The sequence below is a fragment of the Cavia porcellus genome, unplaced genomic scaffold (assembly GCF_034190915.1).
Source record: "Cavia porcellus strain 051 isolate PalLab524CR breed Dunkin Hartley unplaced genomic scaffold, mCavPor4.1 scaffold_13, whole genome shotgun sequence".
Lineage (NCBI taxonomy): Eukaryota > Metazoa > Chordata > Mammalia > Rodentia > Caviidae > Cavia > Cavia porcellus.
In genome coordinates this window covers 38,571,329-38,587,527 of record NW_026947496.1, presented here as the reverse complement: position 1 = coordinate 38,587,527, position 16,199 = coordinate 38,571,329, and the positions used below count along the sequence as shown (strand labels likewise).

At 37.0% G+C, this 16,199-nt stretch overlaps 1 protein-coding gene across 3 annotated transcripts in view; it reads right to left on the bottom strand.

Moving 5' to 3' along the window:
- The window catches only part of Chrm3 (cholinergic receptor muscarinic 3), a 448,118-nt gene that overhangs the window by 18,955 nt on the left and 412,964 nt on the right, over nucleotides 1-16,199 (bottom strand). The window lies entirely within an intron of this gene.

The following is a 16,199-nucleotide window of genomic DNA, read 5'->3' as shown; positions in this document are numbered from 1 at the left end:
ATCGCAAACATGCACTAATTAAAAAATATCCTTTTTGTCAACAGCACACAAGCACAAAATCTCCTCAATCTAAATAAATTCTATGAAGAAAAGAGTGAAATATGGAGGAGGAGGAAAATGGATACAAGGTGTAAAACTCTCATGAGGAATATGAAAAACTGGACAGGATACTCAGCCAAGAATTTCCTACATGGTTAAGAGATTAAAAGTTATTGTAGGAAGGATAGGAAACTATGGAAATGAAAACAAGATATCGCAATTTTATTTGGATTTCTATTGTCCTTTTAGGGGCAGACTTTCTAATTTCTTTTTCATGATTTTAAAGACAAACATCATGATGACCTTAGAACATTGAGGTTCGACCTCACCGTTTCCTCTACTATTGCTGCCAATAAACTTGTCCTTCAAAGAGTCAGGCGTTTTTCTAGATGACATGCAAAGATTGGCTCATTTAATTCTCACATTAACCACAGGAAGTAGGAATTGTTAGGGCGTCCACCTGAAGCCTAAAGAAATGAATACATCATTGATTAAAAGACACTCCGAGCTACACGCTGACTGCGTATAAGAATGCAGCACATCCCGCTGGTAGACTGGCTTCATAGTCCATTCTTACCTCACTCTAGCAAGATCTGTCATGATCACACAAAATTTCAGACAGTACTCGAGTTTATAAAGCAGAATCTCAGCCCTCCTGCCCTTGCTTCTCTCATTCCAGTACCCTAGAGGTAACTGCTAGTTACAGTTTACTTAATAAGTAAATATTTGTTAGATGAATGGATATGTTCTTCCAAAACTTGTCCTTCTGAAAAATTATATATGTGTATTTTTAAGCACTTACTGTGTGCCGGGCACCATTCCTTGTGTTTGTGCATAAGTCACTGAAACCTCACCCCTATCCTGTGAGTTGAATCTAGCTGAATGACCCAATATTTTGCACCTCATCACCCATCTGCATTATATTTTCTAGCTTGTCTCTTTCAATTTTTCACCTGATAATATATCATGGACATTGTTCTCATCTGGTGTAAATAAATCTTTGTGTCATGAATGCTTTAAAAGGAACCCTAAAACATAAGGAAGGACATTTCAGGATCTGGTAGTTGGCCCTTTATGGCCCTGGTTCAAACAGAATTTCCAGAGCAAGAGAATGCATGAGACACTGTGCTTGTTGAAGACTCTTAACTGAAATGCTGCAGAGCTGAGCGTCAGTGAGGCCAACACAAATCTCTAGGATTCTTCCAAAAATAAAATAACTTGTGTCCCTGTGGTAGTTTTGTTAATATTTTAGAAAGAATTAAAGCTGTATGCTGGTGTTTACAGGAGATAGTTATCAACTATGTGGCCCCCCTCACACAACTGAATAGAAATTAAAATGAGTAAATCAAAGGGATTGTGATGGAGCGTGCTATGAATTAGGAGCTTACACAACTCTTTTTCCAAACAGCTAATTCCAAGGGCATTTGCAGATTTTGACTGAAATATAACATGTAAGTTAAATTCTTCAAATTGGTTATACAAGCATAAATGATGACTATTTTATTGAAACTACTACCTATGAAGTGAAACAGTACAGAAACTGTGAGAATGAGAATAAAACAATAATAAAATGTATGTTTTGGCACATTCTGCACTATTAAACATTAGGAAACAATGATCTCTTGTTTTGAATTTCCTGAAAGCAAATGGAAACTAGAGCTCATATCACTATGAATTTTGGCTGTATGGGATTAAAAACAAAGAGACGAAGGAATAAAGTTGAGCCAGTCAAACAAAACAGCATGAATCTTGACTCTGAAACCTGAGACGAATGTGATTGAAAAATTAAACACTCAAAGTTTATAATCAATACAAGTAGATTCAATAAGACAGAAAAAGAAGAAATTACATACACTGAGGTTTACAAATTAAAACAAACAAAAATAGCTGCATGTTGAATGTTGAGATTTGGTGCCTCGAATTATTTTTAGAAATCCTCATCAACTGCACACCTCTGAGGCTGCTGTGCACAGGGATCTTACAGAAGGGCTTTGCCTTGATAAGTTTGATATATTTCTCTCAACCTGCTTCGAGGCTCCCTGAAGGAAAAGAATGGAGGTACACAGTATGCTATACAAGCAGCAAGTGGGTGATCGGGAGCCAGGCACACCTAAGTTACCTGGGCAGATGGCTTCACCTTCTAGGGTTTGTCTTTCTCTTTCCTGGCATAGTCCACAAAAACAAACAAACAAACAAACAAAAAAACCAAAAACTGAACATGGAACCAAATAGCTTTATGGCAAATATTTTTAACTACAGTGCATCTTACTGATAATATTTATCAAATATTCAGAGAGTTAATATACTGCAAAAGAGTAGCAAATATTCTTGGATGGAATTTTTTCTATACTGATCAGTTTCCATAGTTTCAGAATTTAAAGTCTTTATGACGCCAATGGAAGATTCAACATTTGTCATACTGTATTTGAGATTTCATGTACCATGAAGGGTGTCCTGCATATTGTTATATTTCATGGTGCACAATACAATACTGACCCATGAACTGACCAAATCCATAACTGGCAATGCCCACCATGTAATGACTGTCTACTATGAGATCGATATCCACTACATTAGGCCCTTTTTATAACTGTAGGGCAGATGGCATTCTCCGCATTTTATGTATGAGATACTGAGCCTCAAAAGAGGAGGAAACTTTCCTCTGGCACATTCAATTAAATAAGTAGCCGTGATAGGACATAGATAATTAGTGTCAGATGCTAAAGCTTGTCACTAAAATATCTCTTGAACCTACACAACTGTGGGGGCTTCTTGTAATTGCCATTAACTGTGTGATTATTGTTACCTCCATGCATTGCCAGTTCTAGGATCCACACAGTTTTCACTCCTTTTTCTTCTCTGATAGCTGTACCAAGAAATGAGGTATTAGAGAATTGAAGACAAGAGGCCCTTCCTGAACTGAAATTTAAACTTCTGGAGATAAGGATTGGCTTCTCACTCTTACTCCCATGGTTGTAATAATTGTGCTCCATGCTCTCTGGAGAGTTTGCTGTTTAAATGGGTTAAATTCCTGTTGGGGCACAGACTCAGACTCAGGCCATCCCAGAACAGCATAGCAGCCCAGAGCAGACTGGTCAGAACACTGATGAGCAAGAACATGGACCTGCTCACAGCTACCCGCCAACTGGAGCTGACTGAATATCTTGTGTTCTCTGTTCCTGGCTGAGCTGTTGTATAGTGCCCAGGAGGCCGGAGCTGCAGATTGAGAGGAAGAGAGTCCTCTGAGCAGGTTTTACTCGGTAGAGAAAGCAGAATGGCACCCTGGCATTCCTTTCCTTGACCTTGGCAAATGTGCAGGTTGGATGTGGGAAGCTATTGATGAAACTTTATTGTTCAGGGCAGCTGATTAACACATTACTTGTCTCCTTGGTGAAGACACTGACAGTTGCATCTGAGCTGATAGAATGCTATGTGACTCTGCCTTTTCCAGGGTGCTTGTCATTGTCATTCTTACTGACATGAATATTGTTGTCAGCATGCACTTGTATCCAATGACTATCAACACTCTCAACACTCCCATTTAAAATAGCCATTTCAGGTACAAAAACAAACTCTGAAAAAAAAGCTTTTATTAAAATTCAGATTTCACAATATTCTCATCGGGGCAGATACAGACTTCATGGAGACTGAAGCTTATATAATTTTGCTGTCTGCCCTTTTATGAAAATTAAGCATACAAAATGGCATTGCTTTCCTCTTCTTGAAGGTTTAGCTTTATACTCCCAATTTCAATAAAAAGCTAGCTGATATAATTATGGTTGAGATACTGAAAGTTTAAAAATTATTTATATAACTAAGAAACTAAAGAGATGTGTATTCATAAACTACGGCAATGAAATTCTAAAAAAAACACATCTTAACAAACAGATGCAAAGAAAATACAAGCTGTGATGCGGTGAGGAAGAAAATTCAACTTGCCCAGAGCAATGCATTCCAGTGAACTAGGTTTCTGAGGGTTAATTAGGTTTTAAAATTGTTTAAGGACCCATGAATTTCCACTGTATGCCATCAACTTATTATTTAAAAAAGGAGATAATAGAAGAGTGCATTCCTTTTGCTGCCAGCATGGTACTAATATGCAGCCTGAACTAAAGGGGCTCTTGGGTAGACATGGGGAGCATCAGTGAACTGTGTCATACAGCAGTTGCTGAATGAGACAAAGCAATGTCAGGACCACAAATAAACCTCAGATTTGGGGGAAAGGTGTTAGCTTTTCTGAGATGGACAGAGGATAACAAAGAGATCACTTTTGTAAGATCATGTGTTAAATCAATGCTCTTGGAAAGTTGCTCTCTATTTCTGGTACAAGGTGTCTTACAGAAAGTCTAGTCATTCTCACTTAGAATGCCCTGAACTATAATTAGCATACGTTGTAACAACCAGTGCTGGGTCCAGCCTCAGGCAGGTGTCTACCGCAATTCCTCAAGGAATGCTAGCCTCAGCCAACTTAAAATTCTTCATTAGAGGTCTGCAAGTGAACGTTAATGAAATTTTCACATGATATTAGATTTGTAACTATCATAAGCATAAGCAGACATATGGAAATCAATGGACCTGCCCGCAAAATTACACTATTTATTTAAAGAAAAATAACTAGATGTTATGCTATCCTCGGCCACTGAAGATAAAAGATGTACTGAAAAGATTAAACTGATTCCAGGAATTATTTAAATAAGATATGATAATGAGACAGAAGAACTGGCCTTGGGAAGATATCTCCATGGAAACATCTATTTTTTTCTTCTCTGTGATATTTTAAATTAGAATACATATCCATCAAGGCTGGAAGCCCTAAGGGCACATACCCAAAAATAATACTATGGTCTTAGTACTTATCTCATCTCAAGGGGGTCTTTTCCTTTACTGGCCATCAATGACTGCCTACAGCTGTGACCCAATATTTTGTTCTTTCATCATGCAAGGTCTTTCATCATTAGCAAGGTCTGGGAGAGAATGAAATTCAGGGATCAGACTCTGCCTCAACAAGGATCAGGAATCATTTTCTCAAAAATGTCACCACCATGTGACTTAAACTGGCTTGAAATAATCCACTTATAAGATTAAGGGAATAGTTTATGTAGCACTAAATATTTTAACCAAATTTGATGGATCACTTAGAAATAGCTATGAGACCATATACTTGTAGAAATGGCTTTTCATTAAAGTATTTTCATCAGCATTTCCCCTCAATAAGCTAGGGAGGAATCAGAGAGAGGTTTCCACTTGAGAGAGAAGATGAGAACAATGACCTAGGAAAAATGTTAACACTGTGCACATGGATCAGTTTCCTCTAGTGCATAAGGCCATCTTGTACTCTATTAGAATGGCCTATTAGAGAGCTAGAGATTCCCTCTACAACCTTTAGGGAAAAGCCATCCTAGGTGCCAAATTTAAGGAGCATTAATGGCTTATTTACTGTACATAGTGAGCACCAAGCAGGTGTACCTTCTTAAAAAATATGTTTCTGGGTTTGTATCAAAGAGGGTCTCTGTTGGTAACAAAGTTGCCATCAAATACACTTATCCAGTGTGGAAAAATTTACAGAGGACTTTAGCACAGAATGTTGTTCTCAGGGTACAAGAATGATCTGTAACAACCACACACTTCTGTAACAAGGCACACAGGCCAGATGATTTAATTATACATTGTTACAGATCATGATTGTCAGAAAGATGTGTGGTGAATTCTTGCTAAATGGCTGATAGGAAATAAGCACACTGAGCTTATATGGCAGATGTCTCGTGGGCATAAGACATGTGCCATGCTACTGTTCTTGATTCTTTCTTACTCTTGAAGAAGCAACAAGCCTGTCTAGATTCTGCTTGACAATTGAAGTTTCGCAGGCCCCTGCTCCTTAGAATCTTAGCATCAGTCAGCACAAGGGGTTGCTCTGTAGACCTGCAAAGTTTAGGAGTTTACTCCAGACCTTCTATCTTTGAAATTCTGAGGCTGAGGCTGAGCAATATGTTTTCAAAAGCCTCTTAGGTGATTCTGATGTGTGCAAAAGTTTGTGTACCGCTGACCTACATGAATATCAAGTGTTTAGATACTTGCATCAAAATACAGTCATACACTGAGCTTCTCAGAAGTACTTAGGTATATCAACTATTTTTGATTTATTTCAAGTTGCCTGTCTATTATAATTTCTCCAATGTTCTCTAAAATTTCTTGTCTGGCATTTATCCTGGTTCCCTCCCCAACTTCAATTCTTATCAAGCAAAGTCTAGACAGGCAGTTAGATTGTTGGTTCTTCAACAGTAAGAAGGGATCAGGAGCAGTAGCATGGCACACATCTTATGCCTACAAGACATCTGCTATATAAGCACAGTGTGCTTGCTTCTTATCAGCCATTTAACAAGAATTCACCACACATCTTTCTTACAAATTCAGCATCTTGAGGTTTGGAGGATTATTTTTAACATATCCATCCAAGTTTCTTTAGAAAAGTTAACATTTAAACCCTAATAGCACCATATAAGTGTGAAATTTAATGTGCATATACATGTAGCAAAGTGGGATAACTGAAAGAACATAAGCCTTTTCAAGATGCCTGCGGTGACCTCTGTATTTACCGTTCATCATTTACTGTTAGAAAGATGCAGCCCTTGAAAGAGATCTGCTAATGGATCTAAGCAGCACCATCATCACATGGCTACTGTAACAAATTACTACAACCTGGTATTTTTAAAACAATAGGAATTTGTAAATAAGTCACCTCCATTTTTAGGAAGAAGACTTTTTTCTTTTGGTATGGGGGATTGAACTCATGCCATGTAGGTGCTTATCACTCCTAAAACTCATCTGGAGCAAGAAGAGACCCAGAATAGCAAAGATAATTCTAATCAACAAAGGCAAGGCAGGAGGCATCACAATCCCTGACTTGAAGTTATACTACAAAGCTACTGTAATAGCATCAGCACGGTACTGGAATAAGTACTGAAGATCAATGGAAGAGATTTGAAGATACAACTACAACTGCAAACACAGTCAGCCACCTTATCTTTGATAAAGGGGCCAAATACTACCACTGGAAGAAAGATAGTCTCTTCAATAAATGGTGCTGGAAAAATTGGCTCTCTATATGCTGAAAACTAAAACTAGACCATGCCTATCACCATGTACTAAACTAAAGTCTAAATGGATAAAAGATCTAAATATTAAAATAGAAACACTCAATTTGTTGGAAGACAAAGTTGGTAGAAATCTCGAAGACATAGGAGTAGGTAGAGAATTCATGAACAAGAATCAAACTGCATATGAAATACTTCACAGAATCAGTAACTGGGATCGTGTCCTGTTAAAGAGTTTTTGCATGTCAAAAGAAATCTCCAACATAGTGAAAAGAAAATCCACAAATTGGGAAAAAATCTTAGTGAACAGTTCCTCAGACAAAGGACTTCTGTCTAGAATATATAAAGAATTAAAAAAAAAAATCAGATCCCCAAAATTCAAAGACCCATTCCAAAAATGGGCACCTGAGATGAATACACTGTTCTCAGATGAAGAAATACAAATGGCAAATAAATACATGAAAAAGTGTTCAGCATTATTGATCATTAGAGAAATGCAAATTAAAATCACACTGAGATTCCATCTCACTCCAGAAGGAATGACCAGGATAAAGAAAACTACCAACAACAAATGCTGGAGAGGCTGTAGGGAAAAAGGAACTTTCTTGCACTATTGGTGGGAGTGCAGACTGGTACAACCACTTTGGAGGGTAGTCTGGAGGTTCCTCAAAAAGCTGGGATTGGAAGTCCCATTTGACCCAGCTATTCCACCTCTGGGCATATTCCCAGAAGAACTAAACACATCATACCACGGTGATATATGTATACCCATGTTTATAGCAGTACAATTTGTGATAGCCAGATCTTGGAAACAACCTAAATGCCCATCAACTGAGGAACAGATAAAAAAGATGTATTTTTATACAATGGAAAACTACTCTGCTATAAAGACTGATCACATTGAGATATTTATAAGTAAATGGATACAACTTGAGACCATACTCATAAGTGAAATAAATCAAACTCACATGTGTAAATACTATATTGTCTCCTTATTGTAAGAAATGGTAAGAGTACATAAGATACAAAATCTCAATAATTACAGTGAAAGGATAAGAATCTGCTTAATGGGGAAAATAATATTTCAGGGAAAATGAGGGAAAAAAAGGAAGGGAAAAGAAAAAAAAATGTCTAAAATTATATAAACACACTTAGGATAGCTAAGATGATTGTGCTACAAACTCTGTAAGTTCTTGGAACAAAATAGTTAACCTTCATAGAATTGGAACAATTGTGATGTGAGGAACTCTTGAAGATCATTATGTAAAATAACAACCCTAGTTATGCTCACACCACCTTGTTTTGAAGGCCTGTACTGTCAGTGTTCTGGGCTCTCTGCTATTGTTGTTTATGTGTCTTTTTTGTTTCATGTTTTTCTAGGAATTTGTTTTGTTTTGTCTTGGTTTGTTCTGTTTTTTCCCCTCTAATACAGAAAGGATAGGAATACATGTAGAGACTCATGCCTGCGTAGAACTTCTAAAAAGTTTATGAGAATCAATAAAATAATGCATGATGAAATGAACAGCTACTTTGTAGAAAAAGAAACACTAAGGTACCCAGTGCTGATTCCATAGCAGCATGATGTGAAATCAGCAATACTATTATTCTTTGTTCAGAGTAATTTTAGTCTGGACATGAAGGGTATGGAGAGCTATTTTGAAGAGAATGAGAGACATGGGAGCCATTGTTCACTTCCTTATTGTCTGGTCTTGAAGACCTAAAATGCCTTCATCATCCTGTTCTGATCAGTTCTATACTATTTTGTTTTGTATGAATTCATGTATGTGAAGATTTGGACAACTATTTGGAAGAAAACAAGAGACAATATGATAAACAGTGAAGATCTCTGGTTGTTGTTGTCTTGCTTTGAAATCTGTGTCTCTTACATTGTTATCTTATGATCTGTTTTGTTATGTTTAGTTTTATCCTCTTTAAAAATCAAAATAAAAAACAATAGGAATTTATTTTTCTCATGGTTCTTCTGGCAGTCAAAAGTCCAAAATCAAGGTATTTCCAGGGCCATATGTCCTTCAAAAACTCTCAGAGAGAATCTATTCCTTGCTTCTTCTAATTTCTAGCACCGTGTGACCATATCTATCCAATTACTGCCTCCATGGTACACTGCCTTCTCCTCCTCTCTCATCCCTGTGTTTCTGATAATGACACATGTCACTGGGTTTAGGGTTCAAATAGATAACCCAGGATTATCTCAGCTCAAGTTCCTTTAGTTACTTACATCTTCAAAAACTCCTTTTCCAAAGAAGGTTGGAGTTAGAATATCTTTTTTGGAGGCCACCATTCAACCATCTATGTCAGCAAAATGCAGTGCAAGACAGTGTGGCTGCCCCCTGAAGAAGAGGTTGTTTTTCCTTGATTTTTTTTTGAGACAGGGTCTTGCTGAATAGTGGTTTACATTCACCAATCAAAAGAAATAGACTGGCAGAATGGATAAAGAAAGCAAGAAATTTCTTAAATACAACAAGGGGCCCAAAAAATCAAACCAATATCTGCTAGATGATGCAAAGAAGAATAACAACAGAATGACTGGAGTCAATGAAAAAGCAGGAGTAGCACGAATGACATAGAAAAATCTGTGCATAGAAGTAGTGGCAAAACACTTCCCAAGCAGGGAAAATGAATGTGTCATACTCATAAGTGAGTCATGTAGAACTCTAGTTAGCTAAAAAATTGATCAAAAATTCTAAACCAAGGCATATAATAGTCAAGATTCCAGAAATTCAACAAAAGCACAGAATATTAAAAGCTATCAGAGAAAAGAAATGAATCACCTATAAAGAAAAGCCCATCAGAATCACAGCAGACTTCTCAACATAAACTCTCAAGTCAAGGAGAGCTTGGAGTGAAGTATTTTAAGTCTGAAAAAAGGGAAAAACCTCTAACCCAGACTGAAGTACATTGCAAAACTATCTATGAGAACTGATGGAGAAATAAGATACTTCTATGACAGAGAACATATGAGGAAATTTATGGCAACAAAGTCAGCACTCCAAAATGTTCTGAAGTATATTCAAGAGATAACAAAGATACAACTCCATGAACCCCAACAGGATGAATCTACCCGGCAAGGCAAACAGTTAAACAGAGGGGGAAGAAAAGGAACCAGCAATAGGAAATAACGACAAGGGTAAGTCAATATGTATCAGTTATAGCCATCAATGTTAGTGGTCTCCATTCACCAATCAAAAGAAATAGACAGGAAGAATGGATCAAGAAAGCAATCCAACAATATGCTGCATATGAGAAATACATTTAATTAATAAAGAAATTTGTAGACTGAAAGTCAAAAGACGAAAAACAATGCTCTATGTGAAAGAAACCTGGAAGAAAGCCAGGATATCTTACTTGCAGACAAAGTGAATTTCAAGCTAAGACTGAATAAGAGAGACAAGGAAGGTCACTATATCCTTGTAAAGGGAATAATCCAAGAGGAAGAGATAACAGTCATAAACACATACACACCAAATATCAGTGTACTCAAGTACACAAACCAAATAGTAATGGACATGAAAAATCAAATAAGTACTAACACAATTACAAGAGCAGACCTTAATGTCCCACTCTCACAAATAGATCTGCTAGACAAAAAAAAATCAACAATGAGATTGAACCAAACTTTTAAATAAATGGACTTAGCAGATGTCTACAGTGTTTTGCCCTACAATATCAGAATACACATTCTTCTCAGGTGCACATGAGAGACTCTCCAAAATACACCATATACTAGCTATAGAACATGCTTAAGTAAATGTCAAGGGATTGAAGTTATGCTATGCATATTATCAGATCACTGTGCAATGTAACTGGAAAGAAATGATAAAAGAAATCACACTAACTTCATAAACACATGAAAATTAAATAATGCCCTCCTGAACAGCCAGTGGGGTCACAGATGAAATGAAAGAAATCAGACAGTTTTGATAGTTAAACCAAAATGCCAGTACAACATACCAGAACTTATGGGACACAATGAAAGCAGACCTATAAGGAAATTTACAGTGGTGAATTCTCATATCAGAAAAACATAGTGAACTCAAATAAACAACCTTTTGTTGGGCCTCAAATTTCTAGAAAAGGAAGAGCAAGTCAAGCCCAAAAGCTCATTTGAGGGAAGAAATAAAGATCTGAGCAGAAATTAATGCTATGCAGGTTAATAAAACAATATAAAGAATCAAAGAATCAAATATTCATTGAAAGATTAAATAAAATTGGCAAACCCTTAGCCGAAAAAAGGAGAAAAAAGCCTCAAATCCTTGCCATTAGGAATGAAAACTGTAAAATGACAATAGATTCTTCAGAAATTCAGAAGATCATCAATACCTACTTCAAAAACCTGCGTTCTAATAAGATAGAAAACAGGAGAAATAGACAGATTCGTAGACACATACAAATTGCTTGACCTGAATCAAGAAGATATGAAAATTTTAAATGACCCAATATCAGTCAATGATAATTGAAGATATGTTTAAAAACCCCCAAACAAAGCAAAGCCCAGGCCTGATGCATTCACTGCTGAATTCTATAATACATTTAGAGAAGACCCAATGCTGCTACTTTTCAAACTCTTTGATGAAATCAAATATGAAAGCAATACTCCCACATTTATTCCTGGTAACAAGACTTACCTTGATACCAGAACCAGAGAAGGATACAACCAAAAAAGAGAACCAAAGGCCAATATTACTAATGACAGATGTAAAAATCTTCAATAAGATACTGGCAAACAGAAGGCAGCAAGTCATTAAGGAGATTATGCATCACGACCAAGTAGAATTCATACCAGGGATGCAAGGATGTTTCAACATATACAAATCAATAAATGTAATACACTGTATCTACAGAGCTAAGGACAAAAACAAAATGAATGCAGAAAGAACATTTGACTAAGTCCAACACTCATTCATGATAAAAGTCCTGCAGAAAATTTGAATAGATGATTTTTGTTTTAATCTGATAAAAGCCATCAATGACAAATCAAACTACTAAACCAACTAACATCATACTAAATGGACAAAAACTGAAAGTTTTCACTCTAAAATAAGGAACAAGACAAGTATCTCCACTGTCACCACTCTTATTCAATACAGTTCTGGAAACACTAACCAAAACAATTAGACAAGAGAAAGAAATAAAAGGAATAAGGATAGGAAAGGAAGAAATTAAGTTACTATTATTTGCAGATGACATGACACTCTACATAGAAGACCTCAAAAATATTACCAAAGAGTTTCTGGATTTAATAACCCAATTTGGTAGTCTCACTGGATACAAAGTCAGCAATAAAATAATCAATAGCTATTCTGTACAAAAATAACAGACTCACTTAGAGAGAAATTAGAAAAAAAAAGTCTTTCACAACAGCATCCAAAAATGAAATCTATAGGAATCAATTTGATGAAGGAAGTCAAAGACTACAGTATTCTGACAAAGGAGACAAGAGAGGATATCAGAATATGGAAAGATATCTGTTGTTCTTGGATAAGAAGAACTAATATAGTGACAACAGTCATGCTCCCAAAATTGTTATACAGATTTATTGCAAGCCTGATCAAAATTCTAATAGCATATCTTAACAAAGTTAGCGAAAACAATCATAAAGTTCATTTGTAATTAGAAGAGAACTAGAATAGCAAAAGGAATTCTGAACACAAAAGGCAAGGCAGTGGGTATTACTTGTAATAATGACTTGAAATAATCCTACAACAAAGCTATTGTGGTAAAAACAGCATGGTGCTGGCAAAACAAAACAAAACAAGCCAAACAGATCCAACGATAAACGGAACAGATTAGAAGATGCAGAAAGCTCCAGACATACTCACTCAACTTATCTTTGAAAAGTTCCATCACTGGAAGGAAGATAGCCTCTTTGGTAAATGGTTCTGGAAAAACTGGCTTTCCATATGCCAAAGATTAAAACTAGACTCATATCTTCATCATGCACTAACCTAAAATAGAAATGGATCAAAGATGTTAATGTTAAAACATTAAAACAGAAACAGCAAATTTGCTGGAAGGTAGAATAGGCAAAACTCTTGAAGATACTGGCCTAGGCAAGCCATTGTGAATAAAACCCTGACTGCACAGGAACTAGCACAAAGAATCAACAACTGGGATCTCATCTTATTACAAGGCTTTTGCACAAGAGAAACCACCAACAGAGTGAAAAGAAAACCCATAGTTTCTTTTTGCCAGTTGTTCCTCAGACAAAAGACTATGTCTAGAATATATACAGAACTAAAAAAACAAAAAAACCCCAACCTCCCAATTTAAAGACTCAATCCAAAAATAGGCATTTGAAAAGAATAGATACTTGTCAGATAAAGGAGTAGAAATGGCAAATAAATGTATTAAAAAATGTTGAACTTCACTGGTCATTCAAGAAATGCAACATAAAACAATGTTGAGATTCCATCTCCAGAATATCTGGCTATTATCAAGAAATCAACAAATGCTGATCGGGCTGTAGGTATAAGTAAATCCTTTTCCACTGCTGGTGGCGTGCAGACTTTTCCAACCACTGTGGAACTCAGTGTGGAGATTTCTCAAAAACCTAGGATTGCAGGTCTCATTTGACCCAGTTATTCCCCTTCTGTGTATCTTCCTGAAAGAATTAGAAGCATAATACTGGTATCACAGTGATATATGCATACCCATGTTTGTAGCAGCATAGTATGTAACAGTTAAATGGAAACAGCCCAAATGTTCATCAACCAGTGAATGAATAAAACAAGATGTGTTTTTTTCCACACAATGGAAAACCACTCTGCCATAGAGAAGGATAAGCTAAAGACATTTCTAGGTAAATGGATGAAACTTGAGACCATATTCTTCAGTGAAATAAATCAGATACACATGACTAAATATCATATGGTTTCTGGTGTGAGAAACTGAATGCATAAATAGGGATCAAAATATAAGAGATATTGGGAAATGGGAACAAAATGTTCAAATGAGAAGGGGAGCAAATGGAGGGAAACAAAAGAAGGGATGAGAAAAAATAATAAAAGAAAAAATGGATAGAAGTCTTTTGCAAATAAAGAGGGGATGAGGAACTGAAAGAAAGGGAGGGAAACAGGAAAAAAAGAAGAAACATATACCATATACAGATACAAATTCCCAGTGATGGGAGTTATCATTATGTATATTTAAATTATACCAATATAGTAAAAAGAAAAAAGAAAAAAGCAGGCTCATAAAAATATGATGGTAAGTCCTTATCTACTTTATTCCCATGGATCTAGCATCATGTGACTTCTGACTTTTTCCCGAAGTAAAGATGACCATGTCTTAGTTACTTTTTTCAATTCTATGTACTTCATGCCCCAATTTAAAGGAGAAAAGATCTATTTTGGTTTAGTTTGTAGGAGTTTTGGCCCTATGGTCAGTTGGTTCCAAGGCAGAGTGGCATAGCAGAGGAGGCTCATGGCATGACAAGCAGTTAACAAGATCTCTGGAGGAATGTGGAAGAGAGACATGTAGAACATGCTCTCAGTGACCCACTTCTTCTGACTTTATCCTGTCTCCTAAGAGCAAGTTGGTTAAATCACAATAATCCAATCACCATCTTCAAGCACAACCTATGAGCACAGAAGTTGTTAGGAGGACCTTGACATAAATTGTTATATTCTGGGCTTCGGCCCCAAAAGACTCATGCTCATCTCTATGCAAAATGTATTTAGTCCATCTCTATGAGTTGTCTGAGTCCAAACAGTACCAGTATTATTGAAAAGTCCAAGTCCAAAGGCAAATTTTTAGCTCTGAGCCTGTTTTAGTTATTTTTCTCTTGTTGCTGAGACAAAATGCCTGATACCCAAAGTTTAAGGAGGAAAGATTTATTTAGCTCACCATTTGTAGAGGTTTCAATCCATAATTGACTCCAAGGCAGAGTGACACATGGCAGAGTGACACATGGCAGAGTGGCAACAGATCATGGCAGTGGAAGATATCAAAGTCAACCAGCAAGAAAGAAGAGACAAAACTCTTTCTATCTCTGGTATTTTACACAGGCTACCTGCCCTAGGGTAGGTATAGGGCTCGCACCCTTAATCCAAACCAGAACTCTGTCAGACTAATCAGTGGGATGATTTACTAATCATCTACACTTAATCCCAGCATCACACACTCTAGATTCAGCCATCACTGCAAAAGCCCCATGACTCCATAAGGCACTGGGGGGACATCCGGACACAAATCATAACAAAGCCTCTGAAAAAATTAAAAGCAAGTTAAACAATGCTGACATATAATACAAAGGCACAGGGTAAGCATTCCCATTCCAAAAGAGAAAAATAGTGGAACAGGAAGGAAAAGGGATCAAAGCAGCACAAACATTAAATCCTGTAGTTCCATCCAGCATCCAGAACAATCTCTAGGTGAGTTTTGAAGGGTTTGTGTGGGTCCTGTTCCTGTGGTACGGCCAGTGATTGTAGCATGCCGGCCTTTCTCCTGGGTCAGCTTTGCTCATTTCTTATGGCTTTATTCAGTAATTCCATGTTCCTGACTTTGCCAAAAATCCTAGGGTCTCCTCTGCACTTTTGGCTTCTTCCTCACATTTTCATACACTGCCATTTTGGGAGAACACTGCCTGACCACCCAGGCCCTCTTCTGAAGTCTAGTTGGAACCCTCCCTGACTCTACATCCTGAATGCTGCTGAAACTAGCTCCATGTGGATGCTGCCGAGGTCTGCCTATCTGGAGAGGTAGCTGGGCCCTTTCATATCTTGCTGGTGGGAATACAACAGCCTCTCAGTGACTGGATGGCTGACCGGGGTGAAATGAGCTGAATTTTGGGAATTCAATTCCCATTCTCTAGACTGCTGCCTTTCTGGAACATGGTACCCTGGGTCTCTCTTCTTGGGTTAGGTTTTTTTTTCCCTTCTTGGGATCTTCTTCTCAAAGCAAAGTTTTGTCTTTTACTTTTACAATTCAGAGCCAGCAAAGGGGGGAGCCTTACTGGTTTCTCAAATACCCTCAAGGTATCCTTCCTATTGTACAGTTCTAAAGTATTTGACTTCTTTTTTATGCTAATCTGTTTAGCAACCCAGTTACAGA